We start from the raw sequence: 16,363 nt of genomic DNA, 5'->3' as shown, positions 1-16,363 counted from the left end.
ATAAACCGCACCAAACAGTCACTCTTTGTGGGTGCATTGGTTTTTCGACAATCACTCTTGGATTCTCATTCGCCCAATGCGGCAATTCTGTTTATTCACGAATCCACTGAGGTGAAAATGTGCCTCATCACTGAAGATGATTTTCTTCGAAAATTGATCATCCACTGTTGCCATTTCTTGGAACCATTTAACACGTTGTTGGATTGTGTATCTCTCCACGGTTCAAATTGAGTAAGTCTGAAATAGAGAAATGTTAAATAAAATTCGGTAAAAAACTTGGCGTTTAGGTGTGGTTCACAATCAACATCAGCCCTTACAATTTAACCACCCTTTATATAGATGATTAAAGTAAATAATTTGCCAAAAATTTTGTAAATAGAAAAATAAATATTCAAATATCCCAAATACAGAATGTTTCGCAGACAAATTTCCTGGCCGTTGACAAAACAAAGAAAAAATTAGCCAGAAAAAGAAATTGTATCTTTCCTTTGATATACCGGAAATGTACACGAAAATCCGCTTATCATTGTCCAGCAAGCAAAACGTTATATTTCCTGTAATGCAATGATGACAGATTTTTGGTTGTGCTCTGTTTTTTTTTTTTTTTTTTGTTGTTGAAGGGACTCCGATTTCCTATTTAATACGAACTTTACATACATAGCACACACACTCACACACATATGTGAATAGGATGTACCGCACGATTTGTATTACAACGATTGATTTAGTTACATATCTCCAATAAATTCCAAATAAAATAGCGACAAAAGAAAGAAAAAAACCTAGAGTAACAATTCAATAATTACGGAAATTATAGCCGATTTCAATGGACATGCTGTGCACATAAAACACACACACAGTTTTTTTTCGCGAACATCATCACCTGGTCCCATGGAAAAAAACTCGTAGTGAATGCTATTCCAATATCAAGAGGACAGATGATAGTTGATTGTATGGAGGAAAAAAATGGGAATTTGCAACTGAATGACTATAATCACTCTCTATGGTGGACTCGAGTTCTTGGCGAGCGTGAATTGTGAACCTGTACAAATGGGAGTGTATAGGAAATGGCAGCCACTGGACCAATACAAGTACCCTTTTCCCAGTGGTATATAAGGTGGTTTCCGGGGGGTTCGAAAAAGGCCTCTTGTAGGGTAGGAGGTAGAGGTGTGCATTTAACACAACAATTCCATGACTCATGACATGGGTCACGGTGATGGCAACAGCTTAAGTGTACGTGATTGGCTAATCAAATATCGTAAGCCAGCGTGAGTCATAAAAATAATCAGTTCCTGAGTATGAGTGCTTAAGAAATTTTCTATAGAAATAAAATGTACTATAAAAATAAAATTTTCTATAGAAGTAAACTTTTGAGAAAATTTTCTATAGAAATAAATTTTTTGCAAAATTTTCTATAAAATAAAATTTTGACAAAATATAAAAATAATAATAAAATTTTCACAAAATATTCTACAGAAATAAAATTTTGACAAAATTTTTAATAAAAATAAAATTGTGACAAAATTTTCTATAAAATAAAATTTTGAAAATATTTTTCAATCATTTTTTGGTAGTTTTTGGTAGAATTATTTCCAAATTTTGATAGATTATTTTTGGCTCGAGCCACCGTGGTTCAATGGTTAGCATGCCCGCCTTGCATACACAAGGTCGTGGGTTCGATTCCTGCTTCGACCGAACACCAATAAGTTTCAGTAATGCTGGTGACATTTCTGAGGGTTTCAAAGCTTCTCTAAGTGGTTTCACTGCAATGTGGAACGCCGTAGAAAATTTTGTCATAATTTTATTTCTACGGAAAATGTTGCCAAATTTTATTTCTATAGAAAATTTTGCCAAAATTTTATTTCTAAAGAAAAATTTTCAATACTTTATTCCTATAAAGAATTTAGTCAAAATTTTACTTCTACAAAAAAAAACTTCCATAGAAAATTTTGTCAAAATAATATTTCTATAGAAAATTTTATCACAATTTTATTTCTATAGAAAATTTTGTCAAAATGTTATATCTATAGAAAATTTTTTTTAAAATTGTATTTCTATAGAAAATTTTGTCAAAATTTTATTTCTACAGAAAATTTTGTCAAAATTTTATTTCTATAGAAAATTTTGTCAAAATTCTATTTCTATAGAAAATTTTGTCAAAATTTTATATATATAGAAAATGTTGTCCAAATTTTATTTCTATCGAAAATTTTGTCCACATTTTATTTCTATAGAAAATTTTGCCAAAATTTTATTTCTATAGAAAAATTTTTAATACTTTATTTCTATAGAAACATTTTCAATACTTTATTTCTATAAAATTTTGTCAAAATTTTACTTCTTTAGAAAATATTGTTAAAATTTTATTTCTATAGAAAATATTGTTGAAATTTTATTTCTATAGAAAATGTTGTCAACATTTGATTTCTATAGAAAATTTTATAACTATAGAAAATTTTGTCAAAATTTCTATAGAACATGATGTCAACATTTTATTTCTATAGAAATTGTTATCATAATTTTATTTCTATAGAAAATTTTACCAAAATTTTATTTCTATAGAAAATTTTTCAATTAGAAATTTTGATTTTATTCGATATTTCTTTTATCCAATAGAAAATAATTAATCAAGCTTGCGACACAAAAATTTGAAAGTGAAAACGGAAAAGATTCACTCTTCAATAACATTTCTAATCAGATGTCGTAATCATGGAATTATACCAGAATTCATAAAAAATTCGATGAAAAACCTGTGTAATATTTTGGAAAATAAAGAAAAATCTAAAATTGACTTACATCCCACACTCTTGCAATACATTCAGCAATTTCAAACGATCTCCAGCATGATTAATTATTTTCTATTGAAAAATTTCCAATATTTTAGTTCTATAAAGAATTTAGTCAAAAATGTATTTCTACAAAAATTTCTATAGAAAATTTTGTCAAAATTTTATTTCTATAGAAAATTTAGGCAAAGTTTTATTTCCATAGAAAATGTTGTCAACGTTTTATTTCTATAGAAAATTTTGTCAACATTTTATTTCTATAGAAATTTTTATCATAATTTTATTTATATAGAAAATTTTGTCAACATTTTATTTCTATAGAAAATTTTTCCAAAATTTTATTTCTATAGAAATTGAAAAATTTTATTTCTATAAAAAATTTAGTCAACATTTTATTTCTACAAAAAAAAACTTCTATAGAAAATTTTGTCAAAATATTATTTCTATAGAAATTTTTGTCAAAGTTTTATTTCTATAGAAAATGTTGTCAACATTTTATATCTATAGAAATTTTTATCATAATTTTATTTCTATAGAAAATTTTGTCAAAATTTTATTTCTATATTGTTAAAATTTTAAAATTTTATTTATATAGAAAATTTTGTCAAAATATTTCTATAGAAAATTTTGCCAAAATTTTGTTTCTATAGAAAATGTTGTCCACATTTCATTCTACAGAAAATGTTGCCAAAATTTTATTTCTATAGAAATTGAAAAATTTTATTTCTACAAAAAATTTAATCAACATTTTATTTCTACAAAAAATTTAATCAACATTTTATTTCCACAAAAAAAACTTCTACAGAAAATTTTGTCAAAATATTATTTCTATAGAAAATTTTTTCAAAATATTATTTCTATAGAAAATGTTGTCAACAGTTTATTTCTATAGAATTTTTTATCATAATTTTATTTCTATAGAAAATTTTGTCAAAATTTTATTTCTATAAAAATTTTTGCCAAAATTTTATTTCTATAGAAAATTTTGCCAAAATTTTATTTCTATAGAAAATTTTTCCAAAATTTTATTTCTATAGCAAATTTTGTCAAAATTCTATTTCTATAGAAAATTTTGACAAAATTCTATTTCTATAGAAAATTTTGACAAAATTATACATCTATAGAAAATTTTGTCAAAATTTTATTTCTATAGAAAATTTTGCCAAAATTTTATTCTATAGAAAATTTTGTCAAAATTCTATTTCTATAGAAAATTTTGACAAAATTATACATCTATAGAAAATTTTGTCAAAATTTTATTTCTATAGAAAATTTTGCCAACATTTTATTTCTATAGAAAATTTTGCCAAAATTTTATTTCTATAGAAAAATTTTCCAAAATTTTATTTCTATAGAAAATTTTGCCAAAATTTTATTTCTATAGAAAATTTTGCCAAAATTTTATTTCTATAGAAAATTTTGCCAAAATTTTATTTCTATAGAAAATTTTGTCAAAATTCTATTTCTATAGAAAATTTTGACAAAATTATACATCTATAGAAAATTTTGTCAAAATTTTATTTCTATAGAAAATTTTGCCAAAATTTTATTTCTATAGAAAATTTTGCCAAAATTTTATTTCTATAGAAAAATTTTCCAAAATTTTATTTCTATAGAAATTTTTTCCAAAATTTTATTTCTTTAGCAAATTTTGTCAAAATTCTATTTCTATAGAAAATTTTTTCAAACTTATATGTCTACAAAAAAAAAAAACTTCTAAAGAAAAAATTGTCAAAATTTTATTTCTATAGAAAATTTTGCCAAAATTTTATTTCTACAGAAAATTTTGCCAAAATTTTATTTCTATAGAAAAATTTTCAGAACTTTATTTCTATAGAAAAATTTTCAATACTTTATTTCTGTAGAATATATTGTTAAAATTTTATTTCTATAGAAAATTTTGTCAAAAATTTTTTTTTTCTATAGAAAATTTTATTTCTATAGAAAATTGTCTCAAAATTTTATTTCTTTAAAAAGTTTTTCAAAATGTTATTTCTATATATAGTAAAAAGTAAATTGCTGTACCCCTTAGGTGAAAAGAATTTTGTAAAATCTACTAAAACATTAATTTACCAAACAGTAAAAAAAAACATTTTTGGTAGAATTCTACCAACTGTGAAGTCGGCTATAAAAAGGAGGATAAGAGAGAAGTTCACTACTGTGGTATCACAATGGACTGTGTAGCTAAGGGAGCCTGAAATATTGAAATTAAAAAAATATATAAAATTGATTTTTTACTCCTATATTGGTTGTATTATAAAGGAATATGTATATTTTTAATCTCTTCTCTTCTGAATATGATTTCAGTAGCATTTAAAAGGCATAATCCACTGAACCCGTTATTTAGACTATAAGAACACTTAAGGCCTTAAGGGCTAAGATCTCAACATCGATTACTCTTACTGGCCGATTATCATAGCCCATGGTTGCATCCCATATCGCCTTAGCCATCACAATAATGATGACAATAAAACAGATGAAAGCTGCCATGTAACAATGCCATAAACATACACACACATCCACACAAGCTTACATTCACACACATATCCTTGGACATACTGTTAAACGCATTTGCACTGATATTGATTTGTATGAGAGTGTCCTTATGGTTTGTGGACATATGCACACCTCCACATACATATATGTGAAAAAGTGTTTGGGCGGAGAGTACAAATGGGCTGTGTGTATGTCTGTATGTGTTTACGAAATGTGAAACAAAAGAAATAGGATGTATTGCGGGTTATCTACGTGGTATGAGTTGAACGAAGCTATGGTATGGGAAATGTCCAATAACAACAAAAATTGAAAATAATGAAAAGGAAAATCACCCTGGGAGTTTTATTACAATTGATCACCTGTTACGCTGATTGGTAATTGCACTTTGAGCCATAATAAAGTTCACATACCATGCATGAGCATTGAACGAGTATATGGCCAGAGAAGCTCAATGTTCTTCTTCATTCGATGCACAATGGCCGTTGTCCAAATGTCCATTGTTGTTCTATGACCCATGATCAATGGTAGTCATAGTCGATGCCCGTTGTGTACGCTAACCGCACTCACTCACACAAACACACAAAGGGCAGTACAGCCACAATTGTACTAAATACACATGAAGGAACAGTGTTTCAATATGTTTAAGTTGGTTTGACTCTGGAGTCAATAAAAATAAATCGTTATTCGTATATCAGATAGAATTATTCATATAAAATTACTATCGATGAAAAAACCACCGAGATGCAAAGGGTCATGGGTTCAATCCAAAATTCGACAGAACACCAAAAAGTTTTTCAGCGGTGGTTTATCCGATGCCAGTAATGCTGGTGACATTTATGGTGGTTTCAAAGCGTTTTTAGGTGGTTTCACCTTAATGTGAAACTCCATTCGGACTCGGTTTTAAACAGAAGGTCCTTGTCATTGAGAAAAACATGGAGTAGGGACAGATAACTTCACCACTATGTTATCATATTGAATTGAATAGTCTAAGCGAGTCTAGAATAACGGCTTGCCACTATACCTAACCAAACCTAGCCATAGATGAATGAGTTTCTTACCGTTTTAAAATTGGTTCACACGAAGGATTACAAACATTATAAAGTCCCGCAGGGTCGAGCTACTCTAGATCTATTTCTAGGATGTGTGCAGAGCCAGAGCCAGGGTACATTTTCTCTCGAAAACCGCGAATCAAAATTTTGCGCACTTACCGGGAGTGGCCGTTGTCCTTCTCATAAGCTACCCTTGCGGTTTCCCGTGAACCCCGATCATAAATAAACCAAATTAATGGTGTTTTCTTTTCTTGTAAAAAATGCGCACCTTTCTTGCATTTTGCCCTGAAAATGAGCGTTTTAGGTTCTTTTCTAAAAAAAACACGCAAAAGTGCGAAAACCCTTCCAATTCTGTTGTGAAAATAGTGCCATGCAGAGTGGCAAATCGCGGACATTTTCAGCCCTGCCGACAAGCGAGATTGCTGCGATTGCCCTGTTTTCTTTAACATTTTAAAAATGCGCATTCTGTACAGACAAAATGAAGGCAAATCACTTTTTTCAGAAAAGAAAACATCATAAGATGAGTACCAGAGTCGCCACTTGAGCCAAAAATAATCTACCACAATTTGGAGTTTTACCAAAAACTTTTGCTATAGGAAATTTTGTCAAAATTTAATTTGTACAGAAAAGTTTGTCAAAATATTATTTCTATATGAAATTTTGGTAAAATTTTATTTCTATGGGATACTTTGTCAAAAATTTATTTCTATAGGTAATTTTGTCAAAAAAAAATTTTTTAGGAAATTTTGTCAAAATTTTATTTCTATAAAAAATTGTGTCAACATTTTATTTCTATAGGAAATTTTGTCAAAGTTTTATTTCTATAGAAAATTTTGTCAAATTTTATTTTGTCAAAATTTGTTGTCTAAAGGAAATTTTGTGAAAATTTTATTTCTATAATAAATTTTGTCAAAATGTTATTTTTATAGGAAATTTTGTCAAAATGTCCTTTTTCTATAGGATATTTTTTTCAAAATTTCATTTCTATAGGAAATTTTGGTAAAATTTTATTTCTATAGGATATTTTGTCAAAATTTTATTTCTATAAGAAATTTTGTCAAAATTTTATGTCTATAGGAAAATTTGGTAAAATTTTATTTCTATAAAAAATTTTGTCATAATTTGTTTTCTATAGGAAATTTTGTGAAAATTTTATTACTATAAGAAATTTTGCCAAAATTTTATTTTTATAGGAAATTTTGTCACAATTTTATTTCTATAGGCTGTTTTTTCAAACTTTTATTTCTATAGGAGATTTTGGTAAAATTTTATTTCCATAAGAAATTTTGTCAAAATTTTATTTCTTTAGAAAATTGTGTCAAAATTTTATGTCTATAGGAAATTTTGGTAAAATTTTATTTCTATAGAAAATTTTGTCAAAATGTTATTTCTATAAGAAATTTTGTCAAAATTGTATTTTTATAGGAAATTTTGTCAAAATTTAAAATTTTATTCCTCTGTTGGTTAAGCTACTCTTGTAGTTTAGTCAACACAATGGTTTTAAAGCTGAGATCAAAACAACAAATATGATTGAAGTACAAACCCACAATAAAAAACCAAAACACGAAAATTTTACTTCTATAGGATATTTTTTCAAAATTTTATTTCTATAGGAAATTTTGGTAAAATTTTATTTCTATAGGATATTTTGTCAAAATTTGTTTTCTGTAGGAAATTTTGTGAAAATTTTATTACTATAAGAAATTTTGCCAAAATTTCATTTTTATAAGAAATTCTGGTAAAATTGTATTTCTATCGGATATTTTGTCAAAATTTTATTTCTATATGAAATTTTGTCAAAATTTATTTTTATAGGAAATTTTGTCAAAATTTTATTTCTATAAGATATTTTTTCAACATTTTACTTCTATAAAAAATTTTGTCAAAATTTGTTTTCTATAGGAAATTTTGTGAATATTTTATTTCTATAAGAAATTTTGTCAACATTTTATTTTTATAGGAAATTTTGTCAAAATTTTATTTCTATAGGATATTTTTTCAAAATTTTATTTCTATAGGAAATTTTGTCAACATTTGTTTTCTATAGGAAATTTTGTGATTTTGTTTTATTTTTTGGGAAATTTTGTCAAAATTTTCTTTCTATAAAATATTTTGTCAAAATTTGTTTTCTATAGGATATTTTGTAAAAAATTTATTTTTATAGGATATTTTTCTAAATTTTATTTCTATAGGATATTTTTTCAAAATTTTATTTCTATAAGAAATTTTCGTAAAATTTTATTTGTAAAAAACATTTGTTTTCTATAGGAAAGTTTGTCAAAATTTTATTTCTATACGAAATTTTGTTAAAATTTAATTTCTATACGACATTTTGCCAAAATTTTATTTTTATAGGAAATTTTTTCAAAATTTTATTTCTATAAGAAATTTTGTTAAAATTTTATTTCTATACGAAATTTTGTTAAAATTTTATTTTTATAGGAAATTTTTTTTTATAGGAAATTTTGTGAAATTGTTTATTTTTTGGGAAATTTTCTCAATATTTTCTTTCTATAAACAATTTTGTCAAAATTTGTTTTCTATAGGAAATTTTGTAAAAATTTTATTTTTATAGGATATTTTTTCTAAATTTTATTTCTATAGGAAATTTTAGTACAATTTTATTTCTATAGAATATTTTGTTAAAATTTAATTTTTATACGAAATTTTCGTAAAATTTTATTTCTAAAAAAAATTGTAAAAATTTTGTCAAAATTTGTTTTCTATAGGAAAGTTTGTCAAAAAATTTTTTTTCTATACGAAATTTTGTTAAAATTTTATTTCTATACGAAATTTTGTCAAAATTTTATTTCTATTCGAAATTTTGTCAAAATTTTATTTCTATAGGAAATTTTGTCAAAATTTTATTTCTATAGGAAATTTTGTTAAAATGTTATTTCTATACGAAATTTTGTCAAAATTTTATTTCTATAGGAAATTTTGTCAAAATTTTATTTCTATAGGAAATTTTGTCAAAATTTTTTTTCTATACGAAATTTTGTTAAAATGTTATTTCTATACGAAATTTTGTCAAAATTTTATTTCTATAGGAAATTTTGTCAAAATTTTATTTCTATAGGAAATTTTGGTTAAATTTTATTTCTATAGGATATTTTGTCAAAATTTGTTTTCTATAGGAAATTTTGTGAAAATTTTTTTACTATAAGAAATGTTGCCAAATTTTTATTTTTATAGGAAATTTTGTGACAATTTTATTTCTATGATTTAGGCTGTTTTTTCAACATTTTATTTCTATAGGAAATTTTGGTAAAATTTTATTTCTCTAGGATATTTTGTCAAAATTTTATTTCTATATGACATTTTGTAAAAGTTTTATTTTTATAGGAAATTTTGTCAAAATTTTATTTCTATGAGATATTTTTTCAAAATTTTATTTCTATAGGAAACTTTGGTAAAATTTTATTTCTATAGGATATTTTGTCAAAATTTTATTTCTATAAAAATTTTGCCATAATTTGTTTTCTATATGAAATTTTGAGAAAATGTTATTTCTATAAGAAACTTTGGCAAATTTTATTTTTGTAGGAAATTTTGTCAAAAGTTTATTTCTATAGGATATTTTTTCAAAATTTTATTTCTATAGGAAATTTTGTCAACATTTTTTTCTATAGGAGATTTTGTGAAATTTTTTATTTTGTTTGGGAAATTTTGTCAAAATTTTCTTTTTTTATAAAAAATTTTGTCAAAATTTGTTTTCTATAGGAAATTTTGTAAAAATTTTATTTGTATAGGATATTTTTTCTAAATTTTTTTTCTATAGAAAATTTTAGTAAAATTTTATTTCTATAGGATATTTTGTCAAAATTTTATTTCTATAGGATATTTTTTCAAAATTTTATTTCTATAGGAAATTTTCGTAAAACTTTTTATTTCTAGAAAAAAAATTTAAAAATTTTGTCAAAATTTGTTTTCTATAGGAAAGTTTGTCAAAATTTTTTTCTATACGAAATTTTGTTAAAATTTTATTTCTATACGAAATTTTGTCAAAATTTTATTTCTATAGGAAATTTTGTCAAAATTTTATTTCTATAGAAAATTTTGTTAAATGGATGTACACGCTTCAATAAACGGTTTTCATTTTTCTTTGGCCAAGAAATAGTCGTTAGATGCTCTTAGGGCAACTCCGTTGGTGATGAAATGTGCTAAGGTGACTGTTAACGCGTATGTAGCAGGAAATCCAGGTTCGAGTTACGGAAGCGGGTTTTTTTTATAAATTCGTAACATTACGTTTTAAGATCATGAACGCTGGTTGTTGTTTTGAAAAGGCATGGTATCATTTTATCGTTCTTAGGTTGACACCATCTGTTCTCCGTTTGACACCACATGTGTGTTAATTCACTTTCATGAACGGTTCATTTTGAAACGGGAGATATGTGGCATTGCTGAGATTTAAACTTGTGTTTTTAATTTTTCACTCATATTAAAAAAGAACATCTCGAGAAGAAGCTTTATTGTTATGCCTTGGTGTCAAATTACGATCATATCAGAAACATTTGAATTAACGTTTCGACGCTTCGTATTCAATGGAGTTTGTGACTGAGTGTGCTAACAAACCCTATTTTGATTTTATTGAATTTTTGATTAATCTTAAATTCGATTTAATCTGATTGACATAGAAAGTCAGACCTGAACTAATCATACTGTGCTCTAGAACAATGCAACACGGGTTACACTATTTCAAAGTGCTTACAATAACAACAAATTGCAAAAAGCCGTTGCAGGGGTGCGTTTATAGGGCCACACATGGTTCCAGCTAGAATATATATGGAGATGTAAGAGTATGTGTATGTGTGAGTACCTTAATATACCGGATGCTGTTAGGTCACCTTGACACACACACACACACTCTCTATATATGCACTCTCAATGTATCCACAATGTTTTGGGTCCTGCTATCAACAATGATGGTATATTTGTTGGACCTTCTGTTGGATGCACCTCCTGGGGCATTAAAGGACAACAATACCCAAAACAGTAGCTATCTTTCCCCCTGCAGTTCTATTGTGTGTATCAGAAATTTATTTAAGTTTCATACCTGGCAAACAAATGAAGGCTTCCATGATGTTTCCCAGGATAAATGGTACAGAAAGCTATGGCTTTGTGATAGCTTAACGAACGAAGAGATGGCAAATCGTTGCAAGAAGAATTGATCCATACGTAGATTATTGTTCCATGAAGTGGGATGTTTTTTATAGACTTAATCCTGAAGATAAATACCTGAGTAATATTTAAGTTCTTTACCATTCACTTCATTTCATACAGAGGAAGTTGGTTTTTTCTGTTTGTGTTCTTTGCTTGTCCGCCTTCGACATTGTCTCATTGGATTGTCTCTCAACTGTGACATCATAACGTATGGGGCAAATATTTATTGATTGCATAAAGTCTTTTTGACCTGTTTTTCTATAATTTAAGAACGAAAAAAAGTTAATTTGTTGACCAGGAGAAGAATTTATTGTCTTATTCAAGTGGGCTATGGTCATCTTAATAGAGGGAGGGATTCATTCGAATGTTATGTGAAACAAATCGGTAGAGTGTTCAGATGGGGCTACATAAAATATTTATAATCGATTTTATCCATTTCATAATGTCGATAAGTCTTTTAAGGGCGAATCCATATTAATCGAAAATCGACTTAATGGCTAAACGATTTTTTGTCAAAAAAGTGGAATCCTCGATTTCTACATCTTTTACAAGATTTTATTAAAACCCGACTCAAATTGACTATCCGTCTCTTTTAATGTAGATTTTGTTTTGCTCTTAAAGAAAATGCTGTCTGTCAAAAATTCGTTACCAAGGAAAATACTTTTTTCTTGAAGCGTTTAATATGTTCATATTAGAAATAAAGAAGTCAAAAAAAACCAAAAGCCGAAGTTAATTTTTCTAATATTTACAAGAAATCAAATTTTCTCATATTTTCTATAAAAATAAAATGTTGGCAAAATTTTCTATAAAAATAAAATGTTGACAAAATTTTCTATAGAAATAAAATTTTGACAAAATTTTCTATAGAAATAAAATGTTGACAAAATTTTCTAGAGATATGAAATTTTAATAAAATGTTCAATAGAAATAAAATTTTGACAAAATTTTCTATATAAATAAATTTTGACAAAATTATCTATAAAAATGAAATTTTGACAAAATTTTCTATAGAAACCAAATTGTGACAAAATTTTCTATAGAAATAAAATTTTAATAAAATGTTCAATAGAAATAAAATTTTGACAAAATTATCTATAAAAATCACATTTTGACAAAATTTTCAATAGATATAAAATTTTGACTAAATTTTCTATAGAAATGAAATTATGAGAAAATTTTTTATAGAAATAAAATTGTGACAAAATTTTCTATAGAAATAAAATTTTGACAAAATTATCCAAAGAAATAGAATTTTGACAAAATTTTCTATAGAAATAACACTTTGACAAAATTTTTTATAGAAATAAAATGTTGACAAAATGTTTTATAGAAATAAAATTTTGAAAAAATGTCTATAGAAATAAAATTTAGAAAAAATTTTCTATATAAATAAAATTTTGACAAGATTTTCTATAGAAATAAAATTATGACAAAATTTTCTATAGAAATAAAATTTTGACAAAACTTTCTATAGAAATAAAATGTTGACAAAATTTTCAATAGATATAAAATTTTAGCTAAATTTTCTATAGAAATGAAATTTTGACAAAATTTTTTATATAAATAAAATTGTGACAAAATTTTCTATAGAAATAAAATGTTGACAAACATTTCTATAGAAATAAAATTTTGACAACATTTTTTAGAAATAAAAATTTAATAGAATGTTCAATAGAAATAAAATTTTGACAAAATTTTCTTTAGAAAAAAATTTTGACAAACTTTCCTATGAAAATAAAATTTTGACACAATTTTCTATAGAAAAAAAAATTTTTGAAAAAAATTTCTATAGAAATAAAATGTTGACGAAATTTTCTATAGAAATAAAATTTTGACAAAATTTTCAACAGATATAAAATTTTGACTAAATTTTCTATAGAAATGAACTTTTGACAAAATTTTTCATAGAAATAAAATTTTCACAACATTTTCTATAGAAACAAAATTTCCAAAAAAATGAAATTTTGTCAAAATTTTCTAAGAAATAAAATTTTTTGTCAAAATTTTCTCTAGAAATAAAATTTTGGGAAAATTTTCTATAGAAATAAATAGTTGACAAAATTTTCTATAGAAATAAAATGTTGACAAAATTTTCTATAGAAATAAAATTTAGAAAAAAAATTATCTAAAGAAATAAAATTTTGACAAGATTTTCTATAGAAATAAAACTGTGACAAAATTTTCTCTAGAAATAAAATTTGGACAAAATTTTCTATAGAAATAAAATGTTGACAAAATATTCTATAGAAATAAAATTTTGACAAAATTTTCTATAGAAATAAAATTTTGACAAAATTTTCTATAGAAATAAAATTGTGACAAAATTTTCTATAGAAGTAAAATTTTGACAAAATTATCTACTGAAATAGAATTTTGACAAAATTTTCTATAGAAATAAAATTTAGAAAAAATTTTCTATAGAAATAAAATTTTGACAAGATTTTCTATAGAAATAAAACTGTGACAAAATTTTCTATAAAAATAAAATGTTGACAAAATATTCTATAGAAATAAAATTTTGACAAAATTTTCTATAGAAATAAAATTTTGATAAAATTTTCTATAGAAAAAAAATGTTGACAAAATTTTCTATAGAAATAAAATTTTGACAAAATTATCTACTGAAATAGAATTTTGACAAAATTTTCTATGGAAATAAAATTTTGACAAAATTTTCTATTGAAATAAAATTTTGACAAAATTTTCTATAGAAATAAAATTTTGACAAAATTTTCTAGAGAAATAAAATTTTGACAAAATTTTCTATAGAAATAAAATTTTCACAAAATTTACTATTGAAATAAAATTTTGACAAAATTTTCTATAGAAATAAAATTTTAACAAAATTATCCACAGAAATAGAATTTTGACAAAATTTTCTATAGAAATAAAATGTTGATAAAATTTTCTATAGAAATAAATAGTTGACAAAATTTTTTTATAGAAATAAAATTTTGACAAAATTTTCTATAGTAATACAAGTTTGATAAAATTTTCTATAGAAATAAAATGTTGACTAAATTTTGTTTAGAAAAAAAAATTGTGACAAAATTTTCTGTAGAAATTAAGTTTTGAAACAATTTTCTATAGAAATAAAATTTTGACAAAATTCTTTTTAGAAATAAAATTTGGACAAAATGTTCTATAGAAATAAAATGTTGACGAAATTTCCTATAGAAATAAAATTGTGAAAAATTTTTCTATAGAAATAAAATTTTGACAAATTTATCCACAGGAATAGAATTTTGACAAAATTTTCTGTTGAAATAAAATTTTGACAAAATTTTCTATAGAAATAAAATTTTGATAAAATTTTCTATAGAAATAAATAGTGGACTGTAGAAATAAATAATTGACCAAATTTTCTATAGAAATAAAATTTTGATAAAACTTTCTACAGAAATAAAATTTTGACAAAACTTTCTATAGAAATATAATTTTGACAAAATTTTCAATAGATATAAAATTTTGACTAAATTTTCTATAGAAATGAAATTTTGAAAAAAAAATATATAGAAATAAAATTGTGACAAAATTTTCTATAGAAATAAAATTTTGACAAAATTTTCTATGGAAATAAAATTTTGACAAAAGTTTCTATAAAAATTAAATTTTGACAAAATATTCTATAGAAATAAAATTTTGACAAAATATTCTATAGAAATAAAATTTTGACAAAATTATCCACAGAAATAGAATTTTGACAAAATTTTCTATAGAAATAAAATTTTGACCAAATTTTCTATAGAAATAAAATTTTTACAAAACTTTCTATAGAAATAAAATTTTGACAAAATTTTTTATAGAAAAAAAATTTTGACAAAATTTTCTGTAAAAATAAAATTTTGACAAAATTTTCTATAGAAATAAATAAATTTTGTAGCAGATATATTTTGCATATCTTTCAATAGTATCTATTTCTACATTTTGTAATTGCACATTTACCTTAGAGTATCTTTTAATCTTTTAACTAAAAGTATCTTTTGAATTTGAATCTTTTAACGTAACGTAACGCATCTTAAACATTATCCTTTCTTGCATTTAACTTTTCTTATGTTGACAACACATAGAATGAACAAATCAGATGTGAAAGCTTTTGCTTGTGTGTAGTTGTTCAATGTTCATGTTACTGATCGAAAGCTCTTTTCTCAAAGGTATAAAAGGAGCACTTCACATCAGTTTGTTCATTCTCTTTTAATTTTCAAAACAGGTCAGTGGTAAGGTTTCTAATGCAACATAACAAACAAGAATTCGTGATCGCTTCTATTTGCATCGTTTCTTGTTGTTTTGGTTGTTATGACTGTGGAAGGACACTAACAACTAACATGTATGACTCGAGGTTGTTTTTCACACCGAGTCTACTGTTATGTTGTTGTGTCGCTGTAACTTGTAAACAACATTACAATGCAGGTATTCGAGGCGACGATGGTCGTCGTTGCCTGTCTGTTTTGTTGTTTACTTGTGCCAGCAGTCTAATGAAACAGTTTTGTTTTGTTTACAACTTAAATGCATTTCATTCTCTTTTAATTTTCAAAACAGCCTAAGTTATTTTCGCCAATAAAGGATTCCTGTAATTTTGAATTTAATAAACGAAAATTCTGCTGTGTTTTCATTTTGGAAGGCAAATAGGAAACAACGGCTGGCGCCCACAAAACAACGATATTTGAGAATTATCTCGCTACAAATTGACGCCCAACTTAGTGGCCCGAATAACACCCGGATAGTCGAGCACATTAATTTATGCAACATTTTTTTTTTTTTGTTGTGAATTAAATTTCACTAGTTTTGTTTGGAGAATCCTTGGATTTTTTTTTTTCTTTCTGCACGTTAGTAGCACTCCGGCGTTAACGTGGCTGATCCTGTAGAAAG

General features: G+C 24.6%; 1 long non-coding RNA gene across 1 annotated transcript; it reads left to right on the top strand.

Moving 5' to 3' along the window:
• Nucleotides 1-15,483: 15,483 nt before the first annotated feature.
• On the top strand, nucleotides 15,484-16,090 carry LOC142219590 (uncharacterized). Its single transcript, XR_012717647.1, has 2 exons — nucleotides 15,484-15,704; nucleotides 16,034-16,090. It is a non-coding gene; the product is annotated as an uncharacterized LOC142219590 (long non-coding RNA).
• Nucleotides 16,091-16,363: the final 273 nt, after the last annotated feature.

Source organism: Haematobia irritans, chromosome 1 (assembly GCF_050003625.1).
Source record: "Haematobia irritans isolate KBUSLIRL chromosome 1, ASM5000362v1, whole genome shotgun sequence".
In the NCBI taxonomy this organism is placed as follows: Eukaryota; Metazoa; Arthropoda; class Insecta; order Diptera; family Muscidae; genus Haematobia; species Haematobia irritans.
Note: the sequence above shows the minus strand (reverse complement) of the source record. Positions and strands in the feature narration are given on the sequence as shown.